Source organism: Hemicordylus capensis, chromosome 5 (assembly GCF_027244095.1).
Source record: "Hemicordylus capensis ecotype Gifberg chromosome 5, rHemCap1.1.pri, whole genome shotgun sequence".
NCBI classification, from domain to species: Eukaryota; Metazoa; Chordata; class Lepidosauria; order Squamata; family Cordylidae; genus Hemicordylus; species Hemicordylus capensis.
In genome coordinates this window covers 258,387,670-258,404,179 of record NC_069661.1, presented here as the reverse complement: position 1 = coordinate 258,404,179, position 16,510 = coordinate 258,387,670, and the positions used below count along the sequence as shown (strand labels likewise).

Sequence of the window (16,510 nt, the reverse complement as noted above, 5' to 3'; positions counted from 1 at the left end):
TGCTAGGAAGAGAGAGTCTCCAAGACCCCTCTGGGATGCTGGCTGCAGGAAGGCACCCTTCAGGCCTGTTGGGCTCAGCCCTTCCAGATTCCTCAAGAGATCAGAGCTGGTTCTCAGCCACCTTCAGTCACAGTGCAGTAGTGGAGGGGACTTGCAAGATGCTCACCTTGGTGGTACATCGTCATCAAATGGACACCTTGGCCTCAGCAGGCGTGGCTTTTCTCAGAGGATCCTAAGTTCAATGGATTCTGTGACTGGCCCTGCAGCAGGAGGCCTGGCCGAGAAGAGGGGTGCTGGTAGCATGCTACATTCCAATCAAGTGTCCCTTCCACCCAAGGAGGAGGACGGACACTGGACTGACTGCAACTGGTCCTTCTCTTTGGAGGCAAGGAGGACGCCCGCCCTTCTAGGTGGACCTACTGCTGGTGGTGGTGCTTCTTTCAAAAGAAAGGGCACGTCCCGTTCCTTGCCACGCTGGCCTTTTTGGTCCCAAGGTGAGCTGGCTATTCTGCTGCCTTTCCCTCCTCCTCTAGGGAATTCATCTTTGGGGAGTCTAGATGACGCAGGGCTCACTTCTGGTCTCCACTGGTGGAGGAATAGCCCCGCTCAGTTTGGGACAAGCCATGAAAAACTGAAGAATTCCCCACCGAAGGCTGAAAGACTTGACAGGGAGCCACAGTGAATGAGCGTGATAGGAGTAAGCAGCAGGTCACGGTGGAGGCATCATTTCTGTTCCTGTCGTCTCTCTCTATGCATTATTTCATACTGTTCTTTCTTTAACTGATGACAGTGATATCTATACGGCACTTGGCTGTTATCCTTACAGTTTCAATATTTACCAATCACAGACAAGGATATTTATAATCATGTTGGGCATATGGAACGCATTTATAGTTCACTTCTTAATGGGCTTGTTCAGCCTTCAGGTCTGGTGGGCTTTTAATTATTAAAATGATTTTTTAGCACATAACCACATTACATGGAAACAGCCTTTTTAATAAGATTTACAGCTGGCAATTCTTATTAATTTGTGCAAAAAATGGTTACACTCATTTAGACCGCTTCCTAGAAGGGAAAAGGGCCTAGAATGTTGTGTCATCAATGAACCCGCATATCCACATTGCAATAAAGAAACGTTAAATTCTCTTGTAGTTACTCTTTTAAGATCAGTGTCAAGGTCTACTGGACTACCCGCTGGACAACCATCCCTAGTGTGGTGGGTGGGGGCAGGCATCTCCTGCTGACCTCCCCACTGTTTCTTAACCTGGCTGTTATGGGTCTGTGCTGGCTGAGCATGCCCTCTGCCTACTCAATGGAGAAACAACCATGTGGGCCAGGGCGATTTCCAGACTAGACCCTGCAATGGGGTCAGGACGTATCACGGAAGTGGGCTTCCACACTTCCTGTGTTGTGACACCGCAGTCCCTACACGGACAGCAGGGTGCCGTTCGCATTGCCAATGCCGTGTCTTGAATTTAATCGCTGTGATATAGAGCTAGGACATTGTAAGGTTGTTGTTTTTTCGGGTTGTTAGTTTCCGCGAGACTGCTCCCCCTGCTGTTTACGTTTTCAATGTGACTTGCCTGAACGGAAGCATTTTGCTGCTATTGAGAGCGCCCTGATCACGGAGTTGAACCCAGACCAATAAATTAGCAGATAAGCTACTTCTCTTGGGGCATGCTAAAAAGCAACACATTTCCAATTCAAAAGTTTCTGGACAGCCCAAGACAGTACTGAGCAACAAGCCAATTCAGAAAGAAAGACCTCCTGCCTCGCTTTGTCTGGTGGTGGCAGAATACTGGGGAATATACAGAAATCTTATTACTTGTCTTATTTGCAGCATGGCCAGAACCCAAGGGGTATACTCATGATTCAAATGGGCCATAACCCAAAATTTGGCCTACATTCAGAGGTCACAGTTTTAAGTTCCTATTTTATTGTCACGTAAAGTCATGCTATTAAAATGCAATGTGTGTATGTGTATATACACACACACACTATACACACACACACACACACACACACACACACACACACTATGCATATTGGATTTCAGTGAGACCTATTTAAAGCCACTGAAATCTATAGGAATGGAAAGTACTTGACTTCAGCAGGTATCATGCCCTGGGTTTCTCAGAAATTTCAAAACTCAGCATATTCCATAGCCAAATTGAGAGTGAGAGACCAGCTTCCAAGTAAGCCAAGTGGGTACTGTCCAACTGTCAGCCACTGGCAGAAAAACTCTAGTGCAAGTGTGATCTGTGCACACAATGAAGGAAGGTGGACGGATTTATTCAAGCAATTCTGATATGCTGCAGGCTGTGAGGGTTTTATTCCTGTTTAGTCCCAAGGCTGGTCTGTGTGTTTTGGCTTTTGTTGCTTTTAGCTCTGACTAAATCACAATTACTCAAGTGGCCGGGGTGGGGGGAGGACCCTTAGCCAGCCCCCTGGGCATGCCCCTCACGCGCCCTGGTGACTGGTCCCTGGCCCACACCTTTCTCACAGCGTGGCAGCGATCTGTGCCTAAAAGAATGTGATGGACCCTGACAGCTGCAGCAGAGCTGGTGACAGGAAGGGCGGGGCGGGGCGGGGCGGGGCGGGGGGGGGCTCGGAAAAGCCAGTTTGGCCCACAGACTGCCTGGGGAGGAGCAGAAGGGTCAGTGAAGCACTCCCACTCCAAAAGCTTCTTTGCCAGATAGTTCTTCCACCCACCCAGTTAAGGAGCTGGTGAGGGTTTGGGAGGAGAGCTGGTCTTGTGGAAGCAAGCATGAATGGTCCCTTTTGCTAAGCAGGGTCTGCCCTGGGTTAAATTTGGATGGGAGACTACATGTTAGGGGTTGCCAGGCCTCTCAGCTCTCCTGCTTCTGTTGTCTTTTTTATGGTGGTGGGGTGGGGTTTTTTTGCGGGGTGGTGGTGGTGTTTTATGGCTTTTCCTGTTTAACTGATTTTAAGGTTTTAAATGATTTTAATGGAATTTTTCTGAAACCGCCTTGGGACGCTTTATAAAAGGCGGTATTAGAAATTGAACAATAAAATAAAATACAATAAATCATGTGCGAGCACTGTAAGATATTCCCCTCAGGGAAAGGGGCCTCTCTGGGAAGAGTACCTGCATGCAGAAGGTCCCAAGTTCCCTCCCTGGCAGCATCTCCAAGATGGGGCTGAGACAGACTCCTGCCTGCATCCCTGGAGAAACCGTTGCTAGTCTGGGTAGACAATACTGAGCGAGATGGACCAAGGGTCTGACTCAGTCTATGGCTGTTCCTCTGAGCCTCCTTCCACCAGCCCTGGCAAGAGCAGACCAAAGAGGGGTCCCATCACAAAGGTGTGTGCTGCTGGGCCCCAATCCCCGCTCTCTCTGGCATGCCTCACATCCTCTGGGCCCCATATCAGCTTTCCAGACCAAGGGGCCATTGCTCTCTCTGCCACCCCCTTTGCCTCGAGGAAGCCCAGAGAGCCACTGTCCAAAGCACTAATTCTTGCAGAAGGGCTGTTCGGGAGACACATTAAATGCTCACTCTATATGCATCTTGTCATTACTCAGCGCCTTCTAACAGAGCAGGAAATTTATGAGTTTATTATTGGAACCGATAGATTAAATCTCTTCAGAGGAGTATAAATTATGCAGATGAGATGGTGTTGTATTTCGAAGGAAAACATTCAGCATTTGATTACAGCGCTGGGTGCATTTAAACATCTTCAGGAGTGGAGAGCTGGTCTTGTGGTAGCCAGCATGACTTGTCCCCTCAGCTAAGCAGGGTCTGCCCTGGTTGCATATGAAAGGGAGACTACAAGTGTCAGCAGCACTGGAAGAGATTCCCCTCAGCAGGGGATGGAGCCGCTCTGGGAAGAGCAGAAGGTTCCCAGTTCCCTCGCTGGCAGCATCTCCAAGAGAGGGCTGAGAGAGATTCCTGCCTGCAACCTGGGAGAAGCCGCTGCCAGTCTGTGAAGACAATCCTGAGCTAGATAGACCAATGGTCTGACTCAGTAGATGGCAGCCTCCTATGTTCCTATCTTCCTGGAGGCACCGAAATCTTCACTGGGCTCCAGCTGGGTGCAGGCCTTTGGAAAGGAAGAGCGCCCCCTGCTGGGCTTGCACCCGACTGGCAGCTGGAAGGAAAGGCAGGGCCAGGTCTGGGGGCTCAATCACACAGACCCCCACCCACATCCAGGAGGGCCCTTCGCTCAGCGTTGAGACACAGGCTTTGCCGGCAGAACGTCCCGCATCCCATCCTCGGCCACTGGAAGGTCCTTAGCTACACCCCAGTGACAGGAAAGGCCTGAGACCCTGGAGGGCTCCTGTGCCAGTCAGAACAGACAATCCTGGCCACTTCCAGTGGGTTTGGGCATAGCTTGGGAATCCTCCCAAGTGTGCCAAAATCATTCCAAAAGCCCCAGGAGAGGTCGGTTTGTGGTGACTTCTGTCCTTCCCAGACAAACAGCACTGTGTGAACTGGGGCTGAGCACAAGGAGCTGCCAGGGGGACCCTCCACATCCCCTCCAACTGCGAATGCCCAGAATGGTGGCGCGCTGTGCCCGTTTCCTCCTGAGCCCTGGGATTCTCCTCCCGGCTCCCTTGTGCCTACTCTGCACTGGGCCGGCTGCTAAATCTAAACGGGAGCCACCGCAGGAGAGGGGACATGCCCTCACCCCCCCCTCGCCTGTGGGCTTCTCCGTGGCATCTGGTGGGCCACTGTGGGAAATGGGATGCTGGGCCAGCGAGGCTTCCTTGGGCCTGATCCAGCAGGGCTGGGATGACCTTACCTTCACACAGCCCCAGAAGCAGCAGTGCTGCCTTCATGCTCTCAACTGCAATGTCAGGACAGAGGAAACTTTGGAGCCCCTGCCCCAGCCCACGGCCAGTTGAGCATCATCTCCCTACACACACACACACACACACACACACACACACACACACACACACACACACAGTATTTTTACCACATGGGTTCCTGGGGGCACAAATAGCAACTGAACTCACAAGAATATGAGAATATAAGCCTAGGTTTCTTTATGCAAATATGCATTAGCAGAAACATTTCAACACAAAACTTAGCATATTTCCATCTCACATATCCCCCCCCCCTTCACACACACCCCCGTCTCTAAAGCAGGTCACAGTCATGCTTGGCCACCTGGGGTGTGGCGACCACATCACCTGGGAAAAGGCTAAGGAGGATTGGGGGGGGCAGTGGGTGTGGAGGCAGCCCTGGACGTTGGCCTGGAAGTCCTGGGGTCAGAATGGCCCTCTGGGAGGAGCCCAGCGCTCTGTTGCCTTCCGGCATGGTCGGACTCAGCAACTCCATCGGGCTGATTCCACCAGAGGCTCCTCGCTTCTGCCCGAGGACCTTCCACAGGAGGGAGATGACAAGCCCGAGGGACATGATGGGGCAGCAGGAACGGCAAAGCGGCCCCACCGGCCCCACTTCCTCTAACCCAGCAGGGCACCCAAGCGCCACGCTCCTTCCTGAAGGGTCAGCAGAAGCCAGCTGGGCCTGGCTGGCCTCCTGCCCAGCCCCCCCAAGCTCAGCCAGAAACTCCTCCTCGCCCCACATCATGGCTGCTTCCTGCTGCTGCCACCAGCAGGGAGCTATTTGCACAGGGCTTCAGGCTGTGGGGTAAAGGTTGAGCAAAGCCACTTCAAAGCACACTCATGGCACCGGGTTTTGTTTTGATGCAAGTTCACAGGGCATGCCTCCTTCTAGGAGGTTTTCCTTCTAGACAATGGTGGTGGTGGGGAGTTGCTTTCTAAAGAGCTATATCTGCATTTCTAAAGAGAGTATCCCTCTTATCATGCCAATGATTCTATGTCAGTGCCTCTCCGCATTTTCAGAAAAAGTAGATTAAAACCACCATTTTAAAAACCTGGAAATATCTTGAGATAAGCCAGAATCCGCAAGACAAAGCCTTCTTTGTGTGTGGAGTGCATCCAAGGATCTCAAAGGGACTTGGGGGAAAGTTTGGCTGGCGTGTGACAGTGTGAACACACACACTCTCTTTCGGAGGAGATTCAGGGTAACAGCCCTGCCTGTAAAGCCTTCAGGACACCCCAGAGAGGAAGTGGGGAGAGATGCACAAAAGGCAGGAAGCAGCCGAGAGGGAGGGAAGCCCCTACAAGCAGCTGAAGAAAAGGAGAGAGACTTTGGGCTCCTTTTAAAAGAGGAGGCAGCACACTTTGCTGGAGGGAGTCTGGTCTCAAGTGGAAGGATCTGCCCCCTGTACAATACAAGCCCCATCATCACTCAAGTCTGGGGACTCAGAAACCAGCACGGCTAAGCAAGCTCAGACACACAGCAGGTCTCCATGTAGCCAAGATCCAGGGCCTTGAAAAACACATTTTAATCTCACGGAGAGCCCAGTAGCGGCTTGTTCTAATGAGCCAGGGGAGTGCCAAAGGAGGCCTCATGGGTCACTCTTCTCTAACCCCCCCCCCGATCCACGCCGCCGCAAGCTGGCCATTCATCAGGTAAAGCTGCGCAGTTAGCCTGCAGAGCTTTGTTGCACTTTGGCATTGCTTAGACTCAGAAACTGGTCAACGGCGCAGCTCCACCTGATGAACAGCCAGTCTGCAGGCAGCACAGCTCTTGGGCGGGGCGGGAAAGAGGAGCCATCCAAACTGCCTCCTTTGGTGCCCCTCTGGCTCTGGTTATGAAGAGACGCGACTCTGACTTTGAGGAGGAGAGCTGGTCTTATGGTAGCAAGCATGCCTTGTCCCCTTAGCTAAGCAGGGTCTGTCCTGGTTGCATAGGAATGGGAGACTTGATGTGTGAGCACTGCAAGATCCTCCCCTTAGTAGGGGATGGAGCTGCTCTGGGGAGAGCATTTCAGGTTCCAAGTCCCCTCCCTGGCAGCATCTCCAGATAGGGCTGAGAGAGACTCCTGGCTGCAACCTTGGAGAAGCTGCTGCCAGTCTGTGAAGACACAATACTGAGCTAAATAGACCAATAGTCTGACTCAGTATATGGCAGCTTCCTATGTTCCTATGAGAGCCATCTGGAAGGATGCTGGAAGGCTTGACTCTTCCCCTCCCCGGAGACCTCAATAAGTGACATATCAGATTGGGGTTTGCCATCATCGGAATCCATGCACTTGGCAATGGTTTTCCAGGATATTTTGAGCTGCAGTCTTGATATGCCTTGAACTGCTCCCAACACTGGTTCAACGTAGTGGTTAGAGTGTTGGACTAGGACCGGGAAGACCCGAGTTCGAATCCCCATTCAACCATGCAACTCACTGGGTGACTCTGGGCCAGTCACGTATCTCCCAGCCTAACCTACCTCACAGGGTCACCGTGAGGGTGAAAAGAAGCACGTACACCGCTCTGAGCTTCTCAGAGGAAGAGTGGGATAGAAATGTAATAAATTAAAAAAACCCGAGAGGAGTAGCCGTTCTAGAGGTTCTGCGGACGGAAGTTCTGCTCCGGCAGCCTCCTCCTCCAGAGCTATTCAACATGGCAGGTTTCTCAAACGTGGCCTGCCAAGACCGAGGCTGGCTGGCATTCAGACCGGAAAGCCCGGCTGCTTGCTCATCCCAGCTCTCTGTGGTGGGCTGCAGTTCAGCGCTGCGAGGAGGGAAAGGCACTCGGCACATGTGCAGAGAGGCACAGCCATCTTTCCCCCTGGCACTCAGAATGGGCTCCGTCCTGAGCTCAGCTGACAGAGCCCCTCCAGTCAGAGGGACTCCTGGCTCAGAGGCAGCCCTGTTTCTGTCACGGCCGCCCCTGGGCCTGGATGCAGCCTGACATTTTCTTCCTGCGCCCCCGGAGACCCGCAGGCACAAAGGTGGCTTTGCTTGCTTCCCTCTCGCACTCAGATCCATTCTTGCCTCCAGGGACCCCAAGCAGCACACTCCACGTCCTCACGCTGCTCCTTGCTCTAATGCACGAGGTTCGGCCAGCGAGCAGCCAAGCCAAGCCAGAAGCGTGTTGTGTCTGGCAGGAACTGCCTCCCTGCACCAAGACCTCAGCACCTGCCATCTTCTCCTTTCTTCTCAAGCACCAGGGATACTCCATGGCAGGTTCTGGGAAGCCTGGATCTGTGGGGCTGACCCCCCCCCAAACGGACCGCCAGATTCCAGGCATTTCCAGCATTTCCAACGTTTGTTTTTTGTTTTTTAATGGGGGTGGGGGAGAAATAGCTCCCTCACGATAAAGCCATTCTGTTCAGATCTACAGACACTGCCAGACCTTAGATCTGAACTAGCTGTCAGTCCACGTTTAGAGAAGTTTCTTAATTAGTCACTGCTCCAGCAGCAAGCCAAGCCGGGAATGTCTAGTTTACAAGTGGCAAATGGAAAAGAATAATAAAAGGAGGCTTTTCAGCCTGAAACTGTGATGATGCCGAAACTCCTCCACTCACATTGATTTTCGTGGTGATTTTTCACTGTGGGTCAGCTCAAGGAACAGGGATGGGGGAGAGGCGTACTTCGGCACGGCTTCCGTAAGGAGCACAAGCCTTGACTGCCTGGAGTTGCAAGAGGAAGGGCACCCCCTTCCCTCCGGCCCCCCAGGCATACACAGGCTGCAAAGGGCTGCCCTTCTGTGCTGGTGGCGAGCATGTCAGAGAAGGGCACAGCCAAAGGGCACTGCAGCGCCTCCCCCCACCCCCCCCCGCCACCCCCCGGATCCCTAGCAGTGCTGCAAAGGACGCTGGGCTGCAACTCTCCAGCTGGGGGCGGCATTGCAACTGGGCCAGCCCCAAGAATTCCGCTCCAGGGGAGGGGTGCGGCACCCACCAGGCAAGCCAGCTGCCAGCCCAGCCCAGCCCAGGCCCTGCCGGGTCACACCTTCCGGCTGCTGCCTCCAAACAATGGCAGCCAGGGCTGAGCGCTGCTTTCCTGGCATTCTTCAGGGGCCCCTGGGAGCATCTATTAAAAGGCAGAGGATCCAGGCCAGGAAGCGCCAGGCGCCACTTCGATGCGCAGCAGCCCCTCCCAAAGGGAGAGCCCCCCCTCCCCCTGCCCCGCCCCCACTGCTGTCCCAGGGCTGGCTTGGCCCCCTCCCAGAGACTCCCAGCCAGGGCAAAGCCCCCCTTGGGCACCCACAAGCCCTTCTTCAGCCCAGGCCAGCCCAGCATCCCCTCCCCCCGACACGCCATCTGTGCCGCTGAGGTGATGCGGGTGCCTCCTTCCCTCCCGTTCCCTGGCTCACCCTCCTTGCCTCCACCGCCCTCGGCTGCCTCCCCGTGTCGGATTTTAGACAGCCAGCTTCCCAGGACAGGCACCTGTCTTTTCAGGCAAGGATCGCCAGCCCTGGCTCCCCAGATGAACTACAACGCCCACCATCCCCAGCTGCAGTGGCCAAAGGCCAGGGGAGACCACAGAGGGAAATGGAGGCAAGGAGGGTAGGCAGGGGAAGAAGATGCATTTATTTCAGTTATACGCCATGCATTTTGATGGAGATCTGGACAAATTATTAATCAATCAATCAATCAATCAATTAAAAATATTGCACAGAAGCAGAAGGCAGGAATAATCCAGCGCCAAAGCTAACCCACTCTGGAAGGAAACACACAAGAACAGCCCTGCTGGATCAGGCCCAAGGAGGCCTATCTAGCCCAGCATGCTGTTTCACACAGTGGCCTACCCGATGCCTCCCCAAAGCCCACAGGCAGGGGATGAGGCCTTGCCCTCTCTCCTGCTGTGGCTCCCCTGCCACTGGGATTGAGAGGCATCGTGCCTCTGAGGCTGGAGGGGGCCCACAGCCACCAGACTAGTCGCCAATGATAGACCTGTTCTCCATGAATTTGGCTAAGCCCCCTTTAAAGCCATCCAAGCTAGTGGCCATCACCACATCCCGTGGCAGAGAATTCCATAGGTTAATTATGCACTGTGTGAAAAAGTACTTCCTTTTGTTGGTCCTAAACGTTTTAGCCTGCAGTTTCATGGGAAGACCCCTGGTTCTAGTACTGTGAGAGAGGGTGAAAAATTTCTCTGCCCACTCTCTCTACGCCATGCATAATTGTATATATCTCAATCATGTCACCCCTTAGTTGCCTCTTTTCCAAACTAAGGAGTCCCAGATGCTGTAGCCTTGCCTCATAAGGAAGGTACTCCAGGCCCCTGATCATCTTGGTTGCCCTCTTCTGCAACTTTCCCAGTTCTACAATATCCTTCTGAAAATACACTGACCAAAGCTGTATGCAGTACTCCAGATGTTGCCACACCATAGATTTGTATAAGGGCATTATAATATTAGCATTCTTATTTTCAGTCTCCTTTCTAATGACCCATAGCCTGGAATTAGCCTTTTGTACAGCTACCACGCACTGAGACGACACTCTGAATGAGCTGACTGGGTCAGGCACCAACAGCTCAGATCCCATCAGTGTATATGTGAAGTTGGGGTTTTTTGACCCAATATGCATCACTTTTCCCCTTGCTTACATTGAACTGCATTTGTCATTTTGTTTCCCACTCCCCCAGTTTGGAGAGATCCCTTTGGAGCTCCTCACAATCTGTTTTGGATTTCACCCCCCTAAATAGTTTGGTGTCATCTGCCAATCTGGCCACTTCACTGCTCACCCCAACTTCTAGATCATTTATGAACAAGTTAAAGAGCACCGGTCCCAGTACAGATCCCTGGGGGACCCCACTTCTTACTCCTCTCCATTGTGAAAACTGTCCATTTATTCCTACCCTCTGTTTCCTGTCCTTCAACCACTGACCGATCCACACGTGAACCTCTCCCTTTATCCCATGACTGCTAAGTTTACTCAAGAGCCTTTCGTGGGGAACTTTGTCAAAGGCTTTTTGGAAGTCCACGTATCCTATGTGAGCCAGATCCCCTTTATTCACATGCCTGTTGACACTCTCAAAGAACTCCAAAAGTTTAGTGGGGCAATACTTGCCCTTGCAGAAGCCAGGCTGGTTCTCCTTCAGCAAGGCCTGTTCTTCTATGTCTTTAATAATTTTGTCCTTAAGTATGCTTTCCATCAATTTGCATGGCACAGAAGTTAAGCTAACCAGCCTGGACTTTCCTGTATCTCAACCCTGATCTCTTTTTGAAAATTGGAGTTACATTAGCTGCTTTCCAGCCTTCTGGTACAGAGCCTGATTGTAGGGACAATTTACATGTTTCTGCTAGGAGATCAGCATTTTCACATTTTATTTCTTTCAGAACGCTTGGGTGGATGCTATCTGGCCCTGGCGATTTGTTAATTTTTAGTTTCCCTCATCACTTCAAATTGCCCCAGTTCTTCAGCCTCCAAGCCTGAGAAGCTCAGTTCTGGAGTGGGTATATAGTCAGTGTCTTCCACTGTGAAGACAGATGCAAAGACCTCATTCAGCTTCTCTGCAATCTCCTTATCCTCCTTAATACTCCCTTTCACACCCTCATCATCTAACAGTCCAACCGCCTCCCTGGCAGTTTTTCTGCTTCTGATATATTTAAAGAAGTTTTTGCTATTCCCCTTGACACTTGTAGCTATCTGCTCCTCAAACTCTCTTTTTGCATCCCCTATTGACTTCTTTGCATTTCTTTTGCCAGAGTTTATGTTCCTTCCTGTCCTCTTCATTTGGGCAGGGCTTCCATTTTCTGAAGGAAGTCTTCTTCCCTTTTATAGCTTCCCTGACTCCACTTGTTAGCTACGCTCGTGTCCTCCTGGACTTGGTGGTACCTTTCCTCCTTCTGGGTATACATTCCAATTGAGCTTTTATGAGTGTGGTTTTAAATAAGTTCCATGCTTTCTGGATTGATTTGACCCTCCTGAGTTTCCCTTTTAGCTTCATTTTTATCAGTCCCCTCATTTTTGAGAAGTTTTTTTCTTCTGTGATGGACTTCCTTGGCAGTGCTCCACTCACATACTGGCTGAATTGAATCACACTATGGTCACTATTCCCCCAATGGTTCTGCAATTCTGACATCTCACACCAGGTCCTGGGCTCCACCCAGGATTAAGTCCAAGGTCACCTTCTCTTTGGTTGGTTCTGTGACCAACTGTTCTAAGGCACAGTCATTTCGCATGTCTAGAAATCTGGCCTCTCTGTCATTACCTGATTGTGAACTTGCCCCAATAAAACCACCCATTAGTCAACCACACACAGCATTCACATGTCTTGCAAAAATTCAGAGCCAGAGCTGTGCAAGTCCAAAGATGTATTTGGGGGAGACTACTTAAAGCATTTCACACATGGCTTCTTAGGAACAGACAACAACCTTGTAAGGTAGGCAGTTTTATCATTCCCATGTTAGAGAAAGGGTGTGTGTGTGTGTGTGTGTATTGGGGGGAGGGATGGTTCTAAGGCCGAAGAGAGGTGGTGGCTTCTCCTAGGCAAATATACAGCTGGAGTAAGACTCCAAAGAGGGATACTCCTGTGCTTTCTCTGCCTTTTTAACCACTATGCGATATCCACTCTAATGGCAACGGTGCCTCTGGCTGTGTGCTGAAGGCTTTCCTCACACCCTGGGTAGGAGCAGTCTGACTCCTCACCTCTGGGACTTGGGGAAATGAAAGCTTCTGGCTACGGAAGGCGACTTCTCCCTGACTTGGTTGGCCCTTGTTAGAGATGACGCAAGTTGCTTATTATTTCTGAGCTCCCAGGCCACAAGGAAGCCCAGTATCGATAGTCAAGTGCGCACTGTGTTCCCTCCATATCCCGGAATGTTTTCAGACACCCCCCACCCCCCGCCCCCAGGGAAAACAAAAAGCAACTTTCCTCCCACCCACTACCTATTTTCTGAGTCGTTTTACATTTCTGCTCATGCCGGAAGAAGAAATGTTGCCCCAAGGCAATGCTGAAAGAGAAGCGTGCACACATGCACACACTCCCGCCGACACACACGCCCTGCCACGATGCACAGGCTGCTTGCTACCTTGATTAAATACAGCCAGAAAATGTGTCTGTTTCCTTCACATGACTCTGCCTTTTGAACAACCACGCAGCAGAACTCTGCTGGGCCTTTTATGGAAAGCCGCCCCCAAGGCTGAGAACAGCAGAGAGAGAAAAGACCAGGGAGGGGTGGTCCAGGGCTGAAGACGTAGCTCGCAAAGGAAACGCCACCCCCCCCCAACTGGGCTGCTCCTGGGGGCAGTCAGGCATAAGACATGGCAGTCAGCAAGGGTGGCAATTACTCATCTGGGGGTGGGGAGGAAGTGAGCATGGAAATCCCCCCCCCGCCCGCTGCACAAGGAAGCCAACATCTCTCTCTCTCTCTTACCAGTTCCGAATCCTCCCCAACCCCTTCGGATGGCCACCAGCAGCTCCTCCTCGGACCTGCAGCCGGACATTACGCTCCAGGATGGGCAGCCGCCGCTGAGTCAATATTTAATGACCTCGCAGAGTCTCCCTATTCATTCACCTGCTTCTCCAGTGACACCGCTGATGAGTCTCCCCTGACAACCAAGTGGCGGCTAGGAGGACGGGACGGGCCCACAGTCTGCCGCTTTGGGAAGCGGTGCTGCTGCAGGGCGCACTTTGGGGCCTGGTTGGCTGGTCAGCATTCCATGCAACTGGAAATGGCCGTCATGTGGCTTAGGAAGAGCAGCCAAGGTGGGGGGGGGCACGGAGGTGCCTTCACGGCCACGTGAGCCACTGGCTGTGAACAGAAGCTGACTTTGCCGAGTTCCTTTTAAGCATCGGCCCCTCACTTACTCTGATCACCACCCAGCTCTCCTGCGCCATTGGCAGGGCTGGGGAGGAGCCAGAACCCAGGACTGCAAAACATTCTGGCTTAGAGCAGCAACCATCCCCAAGCAGGCATAAGACATGGCGGCCCATCAAGGGACGGGACATGCTTGCAGGAGAAGTCTCGATACAGCACCGGTGTCAGCTATCAAGCGGTCTAGCCAAAAGCAGGTGTCGTCCGTCCCCCCCGCCACACACCTGCAGGAAGCTTCCCTCGAGTTCAACATTCAGTTTCCATCCGTGGTGGGCCTGATCCCCCCTGGGAATCTCACACGAGTAGACCACAAGGGAAAGAGCCACCCCCTTGTGGCTCCCTAGCTTACCCCATGATGCCTCCCATGGAAACCACAGGGACATCGAAGGAGTGGTTTCTCCATGGCTCCTTAAACGTCTGTAGGGCTAGTTTGCTTGGCTGTCTTAGCCCCTGGTAAACCGGGAGTAGTAACCAAGGGCAAAGACAGGCAGATGCTCTCAAGGGGTGGGAAAGTGGCTTGAAGGTCCAGTCTGTCTTCTCCTAAGAGGGCTTGGCTGAGCCTTCTCGGGGACTTCTCATCCTTCTAGGATGCCCAGCACCTCTGCTACATCCTTTCAAAGGGCAAGCCACTGCCCCCCTCCCTGCCCGCCCAGGGCCCCACCTTGTGCCTGGCCTGGGCCCCGCCCAGTGCAGAGCAACCCTGAATGCATCGCAGGAAGGTTCCCTTGCCAGAGTCCTGCTTTTCTTGCAAGGTCAGAAGGAGACTCCTTCCCATGACCTTCAAGTCCTCACCGAGGAGTCCCTGCGCCGTGATGGAGGAGCAGTCAGGAAAACCTGGGCAAGACGGCCAGTCTCTGAAGCCACACACCTCTTGCACACCCTCAATGTATGCCTCCAAGCAAGGAGGCCCTCTGGCCTGGCCTCTTGCAAGGCTGAGCAGCCAGCTTCCACTTTTGTACTTTGAGCATCTCCCGTTTAGCAAAGGAGTGATGGTTTTAACTGGTGCCAAGAACACCCTCAGACACAAAGATCCACACACCACCATGCCACAGGACAGACATTCTCAGGGGGAAAGGGGTCTCTCAGGGGCAATCCGAGCCTGTGGGCACACTCCTAACCTCCCCCACATCCCTGCCCGCCCTGCAGGGCAAAAGGTGGCGACACCTGAGAAGAGCAGTTTATCCTTTGGAAGCTTCAGGTTTTTAGAGTTTTTACTTGTGTTTTGAATGGTTTTAATTGTGTTAATGTTTGGGTGGTGGTGGTTTGATTGTGAACCGCCTGGGGACTTTTGCATGGGGCTGTATAAAAATGTGCCAGATAAATAGACAATAAGTAAAGAATAATCTACAGGAGAGGCAAAGCCCCGGACAGGAAATCCGCTTCACCTCGTCTAAAGCGTGTGACACTTTCAAACTCCCCCCCCACCCCCGCGCCAGCCATGGCTTGTCACAAGCAGAACTTCAAGAGCTCCAGATGGGCCCAGCTACACTTCCCAGCATGTCCTGGCCACGAGGAGACCACCGGCTGGTCTGCCCCAGCTTCTAAAGCCAAGGGGGGCCGGCAGAGGTGCTCGCCGCCTCCTGGTCCCGGGCAGCACAAGCCTCGCCGGCTCTAGACACACCTGACACTTGCGCACAGCATTCGCTGCTGGCACAGTCTCTTCATGTGCTCGGACGACGTCTTCCCCACCTTGCCGGAGAGGCAGCCACGGAGAGGCATTCCAACTCAGCCTGCCCCCAGCCCCGCGTGGGGAGTGCACGCCCAGCCAGCTCTCACGGGCACAACATGGGGGGCTGCACAAAGCAGGGACTGCCACCACAGGCGCCCTCACAGGGCCGGTTTCCTGCCCCTCCTGTGCAGCCTTGGGTGCCGCCGCACTTCTCTTGCACACCGGCCTCGGGCAGCCTCCTCCTCCGCCTCCTCCTCGCACACTTTGTGCATGCTCACTCACGGCAGTGGCAGCGCTCCGCTCCCGCCCTGGCAAAAGTGCTGCCTTCTTACCCCCCCCCCCCGCGCCCCCCCCGGCCCACTCAGGGCTCTCCTCCAGGAGTGTGCCACCAGGCGCCCCCTCCCTCCTCCGGTGGGCCGGGGGGCTGCAGGGAGCCCACCTGCGGACCTCCTCTTACCTGGGCAGGAGAGACCGCTGGCAGTGGGAGGCTGCGGGGGCTGGCAGGACCCCCAGGACCCTAGCAGAGCTCTCGGGCTTGCTCACCGGCTCAGGAGCGAGTGAGGAGGAACAGGGGGCGGATGGAGCGGGGGGTGGGGGCGGGCGCGCGCAAGAGAGAGAGAGACTGAGAGAGAGTCTGGAGCGGAAAGCAGCCAGCTAGATTTTCTGCTGCGAACTCAGCCCCCTCGGCAGCCTGGGGAACAGAGTGTTAGTTTAAGGGGTTGCCGTGGCAACGGGAGGATGTGTGAGGGGGGAGAGGGGGCAGGAAGAGGAAAGTTCCGCCGCCGCCGCCGCCGCCGCTGCTGCTGCTGCGGGCGCCTTCTCAAGGCTGCGCCCCGCGGGCCGGCCCAGGGTGCCTTTCCAGGGGACCGCACCAGCCCCCGCCCCCCGCCCCCGCCCAGGTCCCAGCAGCTGGGCCCGAAGCCCAGGCCTGCGGAGGCAGCTCCGGGGGGCAGCCGAGCTGGCAGGGCCCTCCGCTGCACAGAGGCTGCTGCCCACCGGCGCCCGCCTCCTGGCTCATGCTCAGGCTGCCCTTCCTCCGCCGAGCTCGTTCGTGCCTTCGTTCTCACAGCCGCCCTGCAAGGTAGGCCAGGCCCGGAGAACGTGCGTCCTGCTCGACTCTGCTGCCACCCACAACACACCCGGGCACTTGCCAGACTAGCTGCTGGAACAGCAGCAAAATGCCTCCCTTCGGGCAGGGGGCGCCGCTAACGACCCGACAAAACAGCCACTTTCCCACCACACCG

At 53.9% G+C, this 16,510-nt stretch overlaps 1 protein-coding gene across 20 annotated transcripts in view; it reads right to left on the bottom strand.

Moving 5' to 3' along the window:
- Window positions 1-15,823, bottom strand: part of SHANK3 (SH3 and multiple ankyrin repeat domains 3) — a 463,679-nt gene extending 447,856 nt beyond the window's left edge. For all 20 annotated transcript variants that reach the window (XM_053255561.1, XM_053255566.1, XM_053255564.1 and 17 more), the window contains exon 1: window positions 15,724-15,823. The gene's annotated coding sequence lies outside the window, so the exon portion shown is untranslated. The remainder of the gene's footprint in view (window positions 1-15,723) is intronic.
- Window positions 15,824-16,510: the final 687 nt, after the last annotated feature.